The sequence below is a fragment of the Ursus americanus genome, chromosome 4, assembly GCF_024610735.1.
Source record: "Ursus americanus isolate L20-20 chromosome 4, mUrsAme1.1.p, whole genome shotgun sequence".
In the NCBI taxonomy this organism is placed as follows: domain Eukaryota; kingdom Metazoa; phylum Chordata; class Mammalia; order Carnivora; family Ursidae; genus Ursus; species Ursus americanus.
This window is the reverse complement of record NC_142130.1, coordinates 16,888,411-16,897,040: the sequence shown is the minus strand read 5'-3', so window position 1 is coordinate 16,897,040 and position 8,630 is coordinate 16,888,411. Positions and strand designations below refer to the sequence as shown.

General features: G+C 39.0%; 1 protein-coding gene across 2 annotated transcripts in view; it reads left to right on the top strand.

Moving 5' to 3' along the window:
• Positions 1-8,630, top strand: part of KCNMB3 (potassium calcium-activated channel subfamily M regulatory beta subunit 3) — a 43,467-nt gene that overhangs the window by 23,071 nt on the left and 11,766 nt on the right. The window lies entirely within an intron of this gene.

The following is an 8,630-nucleotide window of genomic DNA, read 5'->3' as shown; positions in this document are numbered from 1 at the left end:
AACCCCTTGTCCATAAAGTGGAGATAGGAATAGTCCCTACATGCCTGAGCATACTTTCTACGTACTTCTCTCTACACTCTTCCATTACCCTCTCTATTTTAACCATTGTTATTAACCATCCACTTTGACTCCTTAAGGGAAGAAGTGAGAAAGGCTATCTTAAGGACCTTTTTTTTTTTTTCTCCCCAGAGGAATGCAAAACAGGGGGGCTGAGAGCCTTAAATGAAGCTACAGTCCTTCTGTGTGCTTCTGAGTTTGGGCCAGTGGAGCCATCAGAACTGGGCGCCGAACTGAGAGAGGAGCCATGCCTGAGGGTGTTTGAGGAATAGAATATTTAAAGTTTGCCGGGGTACATTTCTCAGCCAAGTTCACACACTGTATCTGGAAATGTGGGTGGTTTGTTGGTGGCTCAAGTGGAGTTGGGAGCTGAGTAAGTGGAACCAGTAAAGACCACAGTGGTCATCACATTACCCATTTCCGTCATCCTGTAACGACAGGCATGGGTATTCGAGAAAGGAAGGAACGTGAGATAGAGGGGTTTGGGCGGAGGTGAGGGTCGGAGGAGGAAGACAGACCAAGGGGGAAAGAAGAGATAGACACAAAAACACTTCTCTCTTTGGAATGCACTAATGCTTTTGTGAAAAGACAATTACAGCGAATTACTCTATGGCAGAAGATCAAATGACGAACAGAGAAGGAAACAAGTTTTAATGCCTTGTTCATAACACAATTAACTAGATAGAAGAGCAGTTGTGTTCTCCCCAAAGCAATACAGTCTCCCATTTTCATTGCTGGGATGCGCAATTGGATTATTGCCCTTGCCTCTTGCTGAACTCGATGAACCGTGCTGACTTTGCTCAACCTCATTTGCTGTTTCAAAAGAAGTTGTTAAACAATTTTATAATTAAAAAATAGAAGGATAAAAATAATTACCCAAGTCTCCTCTTAACACAAACAAATTACAGGGAAATATGAATTTAACATCCCAGTGCTTAGAAGTTACATACACATGTGAAAGGAGTGTCAGATGAATTACCAAGCTTTGATGAACAGCAGCATCTTTCTAAGGAACGCTTCTTGACAAGTCACAGTGTTGGAGGGAGAGGCTCTGGCTTCGGCAGGGATCACAGCCAAAGGAGCGTGTTCAAGCTCTTTGAAATCGAGTTTGCCTGAGGCTAAGCCAGAAGGTGCCTGGAGCAATGTGTGCAAAAGGGCTGGTGGGAAAATCAGTTCTGTCTGCAGGGAAGCCACAAAGGGGTTGGGTACAGCCTAGACTATGAATAAAACATCTCCAGGTAACACATTGGTTGGAAGTGGAAATATATTGCTGGCAAAAAGGAATAAAAATGCTATTTACTCTCTTACTGGCTAGACAGCAAAATTAGATCATGCTGAAATGCTTTGAGGTCCTTGGATGAAAGGCGCTTATAAATACCACAAAGTTAATTACAGGGATGTTTATGGTCTCAGAAAACTGGAAAAACCCCGAGAGTCAACAATAAGGAAATAGGTAAGGAATTTACGGCATATCCAATTGATGGAATACTATGCAGCCAATAGAAGGGTCACAAAGAATTGCTCCTGGCATAAGAAAGGGCTTATTATGTTAAGTGAAAAGAGAAGATTAAAAAACCCCCACTATATCCAGAATGATCTCATTCTATTTAAAACAGTATAGAGGAGGGGAATAACTCAGTAAGTGAATAGAAATTTTCTCTAAGTGGTAGAATTGTGGGTGATTTTTGTTCTCTTCTCTCAACTTTGCCACATCTTTCAAGTTTCCTCACGTGAGTGTATGAAAAGTACATTACTTTCATGAATCTTTTGACATTTGTTGAGGCTTTCTTTATGGCTCGGTTTGTGGTTAGGTCTCCTAACTCTTCCTTATATGTTTGAGAAGAATATGTATTCTGTAGGGGACAGTATTCTCTATTGTCATTTAGATAAAGCCCATGACTTCCTTTGCTCGAATCTTTTCCTCACTGATTTATCTGGTTGAGCTGTCAATTACGGAGGGAGTATGCAAAAGTATCTCATTTGTCAGTGGATTTGTCTGTTTCTTCCTCTAGTTCTTCAGTGAGGCAATGCTATTAGGTACGGATAAATAAGTACTGTTAGCTCTTCCAGGTGACTCTTTAATTAATATTATTACCTTCTTTACTTCTAAAAGGCTTTTTAACCTGAAGGTTCACATCAGCTTGCTTTTCTTTAGACTTTACCTGACAAACTTCCACCTTTCTACATCTGCGTGTCTCACGTGATTTCTCTCAGCATATTGACAATATTCCTGTCTTCTGGTTTCCATTCCTGTTATGGAGAAGTGAGATCTCAGCCTGTCATTCCATTTGAGGTTGGTCTGTCTTTTTCGGTGGCTGCTTTTAAGATTTTCTGTTGTGGTGTCTCTGCAGTATCTCTGTGATGTGTCTACGTGTGGGTTTCTTTTTATTTTATCCCGCAGGGCTTCTGGAATCTAGGACTGGGTTTTCGTCAATTCTGAGGTTCTATTATCTTTTTAAAATATTGCTTCTGACTTATTTCTCTTCTTTCTGGAATTCTGAATAGACCTTACGTTAGATCTTTCCTATTTATTTTCCATGCTCCTTCTCTTCTCTCCAGTATTTTCCATTACAGGGATTCTATGTCTTATACTCTGGGTATTTTGTGGTCCATCTCTCTGTTTACTAATTATCTTCTCGGATGTTGCTAATCTGTTAAATCTGTCCATGGAGTTTTTATTTAAATTATTTTATTTTTCATCCCTAAAATTATATTTGATTCTTTTAAATATTGGCCTGGTCATATTGTAGAGTCTTGCTCTTTTTGATATTTCTAATCCTTTCTTTCTTTCCTTAAACATATCACAGAAACATTTTTATATACTGTCCAAATATCTGAAGCTTTTCGTGGATCTGATTTTATTTTTTTCTCCCTCAAAGGCCCTTACAGTGTTTTATGACTTTTGAATGAGAACACATACTCCTTAAAATTTCATAGGATTCCTTTGGGGCTGAGATTGGAGGTGAGATCTTCCAGAGAAATTATGTATTTGCTTCTGCCAGTTGCCAAAAGGCACCACCTACTTGGGAAAACATTAACAATTCTTTTTTTTTTTTTAAGATTTTATTTATTTATTTGACAGAGCTAGAGACAGCCAGCGAGGGAGGGAACACAAGCAGGGGGAGTGGGAGAGGAAGAAGCAGGCTCATAGCGGAGGAGCCTGATGTGGGGCTCGATCCCATAACGCCAGGATCACGCCCTGAGCTGAAAGCAGACGCTTAACCGCTGTGCCACCCAGGCGCCCCAACATTAACAATTCTTAGGTTAAGGTTTTTGGATTTTTTGGGTAATGTGAACTCAGGCTGAAACTCTCGCAAGGATTATGTTAAGATAATAAAATCTGAGGGAAGATTGCCATTTCGTTCCTGTACTCAGCATCAAGGTTTGAGAAGGGCATTTTCCTTGCCATCTCCTATGGAGCTGTGTGTGAGGGGTGATTATTTCTAGTTCATTCTTATACTGAGTATGAGGTCATTGTCAGTCCATTTGTCTTTTTTGGGTTCTTACTTTAGCATAGTTTTTGTCCTTTGAGTATTTCCAACTTTTTGTAAGCTTTGACCAAAATTTTTTAGTTGTTTGCAGTTAGAGTATCTAGTCCACTATGCTGGTGAAATAGAAGTGTATTACTTTCATAATAATAAAAATTATCTGTGTATTCAGTTTTGGCAATTATACTATTCTTCCTCCCTAACATGAATTAGCTTCTTCACAAGAGATATATAAGTTGTCAACTTTTCATAAAGCCTTGGAATGAAGTGGACAGAAATATTAGAAAGAGAAAAATATAGTCTAGTATACTACCAGGTCTGTCTTATTTCTAAATTAGATCAGAATCAGGTTAGGCAGTTTTTTAAAATTTAAGTGTAATTGACATGCAATATCATATTAGTTTCAAGTGTACGACATCGTGATTCCACATTTGTGTACTTTGCAAAATGGTTACCACAGTCAGTCTAGTTACCATTTGTTGCCATACAAAGTTATTACAACATTATTGACGATATTCCCCATGCTGTAGATTATATTCCCATGACTTATTCATTTTATAACTGGAAGTCTTTACTTCTTGATTCTCTTCCCCCACATCACCACCACACCAAACTCCCCTCTGGCAACCACCAATTTGTTCTCTGTATCGTCGAGTCCGAGTTTTGTCTCATTTGCTTTGTATTTTAGATTCCACATGTAAGTGAAATCATACATTGTTTCTGTCTAACATATTTCACTTAGCGTTAACACCCTCGAGGTCGAGCCATGTTGTCACAAACGGCCAGATTTCATTCTTTTTTTATGGCTGAGTGGAATTCCAATATATATCTTCCATATCTTCTTTATCCATTCATCCATTGATGGACACTTAGGTTTTTTCCATTTCTTGGTTATTGTTAATAATCCTGCAGTGAACACAGGGGTATGTATATCTTTTCAAATTAGTGTTTTCATTTTCCGCAGATAGATACCCAGTAGTAGAATTGCTGGATCGTGTGGTAGTTCTCTTTTAAGTTTTTTGAGACACTTCCACAGTTTCCCATTGTAGCTGCACCAATTTACATCCCTACCAGGGGTGCATGAGGGTTCCTTTTTCTTCACATCCTCACCAACACTTGTTACTTCTTGTCTTTGTCCTTCTTTTTCTATTTCCTTTGGGTATAAAATTAAATCGTTTGTTTCTTTTTCTTGAGGTAGGCTGTATTGCTGTGAATTTTCATCTTAGAACTGCCTTAGCCGCATCCTGTCCGTTTTGGTATGTCATATTTCTGTTTTCATTTGTCTCTAGGTAAATTTTTAAATTTTTCCTTTCATTTATTCTATGATCCAGTAGTTATCCAATAACATGTTTTATCTCCAAGTATTTGTAGGTATTTGTTTTTTTCTTGTATTGAATTCTAATTTCATACCACTGTGGTCAGAAAAAAGCTTGGTATGATTTCAGTCTTTTTGAATTTATTGAGACTTGTTTTGTGGCTCAACATGTGATCTATCCTGGAGAATGTCCATGTGCACTCGAGAAGAATGTATATTCTACTGCTTTTGGATGGAATGTTTTATATATATCTATTAAGTCCATGTGGTCTAGTGTGTTGTGTAAGGCCAATGTTTCCCTACTGATTTTCTGTCTGGATGATCTAGCCATTGATGTAAGTGGGGGTGTTAAAGTCTTCCACTATTATTACTTCTACGATTACTACTGCCAACTTCCCCTTTTAGGTCTATTAATATTTGCCTTATTTTAGTGCTTCTCCGTTGGTTGCATATGTATTTATAAATGCTGTTTCTTCTTACTGGATTGACCCCTTTATCATTATGTAGTGCTCCGTTCTGTCTTTCATGACAGTCTTTGTTTTAAAGTTTATTTTGTCTGATATGAATATAGCTACAACAGCTTTCTTTTTATTTCCATTCATGTGGAATATCTTTTCCTGTCCCCCACTTTCAGTCCGTGTGTGTCCTTACTGTTTAGGTGAGTCTCTTGTAGGCTGTATATAGATGTGTCTTGCTTTTTTTTCCTTTTTCTTTTAATCCATACAGACATTCTGTACTGATTGGAAAATTTAGTATATTTACACTTAAATTAATTATTGATAAGTCTGTACTTATTGCCATGTTGTTAATGGTTTTCTGGCTGTTTTTGTAGTTCTTCGTTCTTTTCTTCTCTTTTTCTCTTCCTTTGTATTTTGATGATTTTCTTTAGTGTTGTTTAGATTCCTTCCTCTTTTTGTGTGTGTGTGTTTACTATCAGTTTTTGCTTTGTGGTTACTATGGGGTTCAGATATATCATCTTATGTATGTAACAGTCAATTTTTAAAAAATACTTTACTTATTCATTTGACAGAGAGAGCACAAGCAAGGGGAGGGGCAGGCAGAGGGAGAGGGAGAAGCAGGCTCCCCACTGAGCAGAGAGCCCAATGTGGGGCTCCATCCCAGGACCCTGGGATCAGGACCAGAGCCAAAGGCAGAGGCTTAACTGACTGAGCCACCCAGGCGCCCCATAACAGTTGATTTTCAGCTGATAGCGACTTGAATTACATTTAAACACAGTCCAGAACTACATGCTTACTCCCCTCTTCAGAGCTATTTTATATTTTTGATGTCACATTTTACATGTTTTTATTTTATGTATTTCTTAACTAATTATTATAGTTTTAATTTTACCACTTTGTAAATGATTAATTCACTACCTTTACTATGTATTTACGTGTGCCAGTGAGATTTTTTTTATTTTGTATGTTTTCTTGTTATTAATTAGTGCTGTTTCTTTTCAGCTTAAAGAAATCCCTTTAACATGTCTCGTGAGGTCAGTGTAGGAGTGATGTACTTCTTCAGCTTTTGCTTATGGGGCAGACTTTTATCTCTCCTTCAGTTCTGAACAATAACCTTGCCAGGTAGTGTATTCTTGGCTAGAATTGTTTTTCTTTCAACGTTTTGACTTTGCCAGGCCACTTCCTCCTGGCCTGTAACGTTTCTGCTGAGAAATCTACTGATAGCCTTATGGGGTTTCCCCATGTACATAACAACTTGTTTTTCTCTTGCTGCTTTAAGATTCTCTCTTTACTTTGAAATTTTGACATTTTAATTATAATGTGTCTGGGTGTGCCTCTCTTTGGGTTCATCTTATTTGGAACTCTCTCTACTTCCTAGAGCTGGATGTCTCTTTCCTTCCCTAGGTTAGGGAGGTTTTCAGCCATTATTTCTTCAAATAACTGTTCTGCCCCATTTTCTCTTTCTTCTCCTTTTGGACCCCCCCCCCATAACATGAATGTTACTCTACCTGATGGTCTCTTAAGTTGTCTTCATTCTTTAAAATTCTTTTTTTCTTTTGGCTGCTCTGTCAGGGTGAGTTTTATTGCTTTGCCTTCCAGCTTGCTGATGTGTTCTGTTTCATCCAGTTTGCTATTGAATCCCTTAAGTATATTCTTCAGTTCCATTATCATGTTCTTCAGTTCTGCGACTTCTGTTTGGTACTTTCTTATAATTTCTGTCTCTCTGATGAAGTTCTCACTGGGTTCCCTCATTCTTCTCCTGAGTTTGGTGAGCATCTGTATGATCATTACTTTGAATTCTTTCTCAGGTAGATTACTCATCTCTTTTTCTGAGGTTTCATCTTGTTTTTCTTTTTTTTTTTTCCATCTGGAAAGTATTTCTTTATTTCCTCATTTTGCTTGACTCTGTGTTGGTTTCTATGTATTGGGCAAAAGAGCTCCTTCTCTCAGTCTCAAAGGAATGGCCTTCGGTAGGTAATGAAACTTTTCATTCACCCTTTCCCTAGCTCTTGGTTGTCTGTCAAAACGTCGTGGTTGTCTTAGCTGCCTGATTTATTCTCTGTGTGTCCCAGCTGTTGAGGGTATGTCAAGACCTGTTAGTGTTCCAAGGGGAGGAGTTTCATTTACCACCTAGTTTAAGGCTGATTGGAAGCCAGACCCTCAGGCAGCAGCTGTAAAAGTGTGCAAATATATAGTCCTTTGGGGCTGCAGCTAGAAACCTAGCCGGCCTTTAGACTGGGTGATCTAGAGGTCTCCTGAATGAGAGTTGCAAAAATTGGGGCTCCAGACACGTGAATAAGGTCCTTTCTGGGAGGTCTTATTGAGTTACAGCAAGACCAAGAGGGTGTGCAAGGATTGTGTCTCCCTGCCTGTGTTCCCTGGGAGCACCTCTTAGCCTCTAGATATGCGGGAAACCTGAAGCCTGTACTTCAGGCTGAAGCTCCAGGCTAAGTAAATAGGCCTTTTTGACAGGAAGAGTGTGTGTTTCAGTCTGCTATCTGTGCATTGCCCTGGGGTGGGGTGGGGGTGGCCTGCCAAGAACTGTCTTTCTAATTAATACATTGGAACAATGTACAGTGGAACTCAGGAACACCAGCCTCTTGGCCAATAGGGTCAGGTGATCAAAGGTTGTCCGCTGTGTGGTTGCTGTCCACGCACACTGAAATTATGCCAGTTTTGCATATCAACACTTATATTTGGGTCTATTAAATCAATATATTGGAAGTGCCAGGGAGACCTAATAAGAAGCCTCTTCACGCATGGATTCCATGGGTATCTTACAACCAGCCTCCAGGATGACTTACAATACGAAGCAACTAAAGTCCAGTTTCAGAGCATGAGGGAAAAGACAGGGTATTGGTTCCTGGAAACTTACAAAATATCCAAATCTTACTTTATGGCTAAAACTCTTTATCATATTTGTTTATGAATTATAAAATGTACTGCTTCAAATTTCATTTAAAAACTTGTTTCCCCTGCCCATTCTCTGAGGGTGGGATGATAGAGGGTGAATAAAATATCAAAGGAGATTAAAAATCCCCAAACCATGTCCTTGATTCTCAAAGTAGTATTAACCCGGGAGTGCTGCCATCCTCTGAGGCTGGCGCTTCCCACGGCAAGCTCCTAGAACATCCTGGATTGCTCGACATTCCCCTCACTGTCTTTGAATTCTGAAGATATTGCCAGGGAGAAAAGGAGCGAGGGAGAGGAAGGGGAAGGATGTGGGGTAAAGTATAAAATATACTTTTGGAAGAAAACAACTAGCAAGTCCCTTGACAATGTTTTTGCTCAGCTTTAAATTTTAGTGAGCTT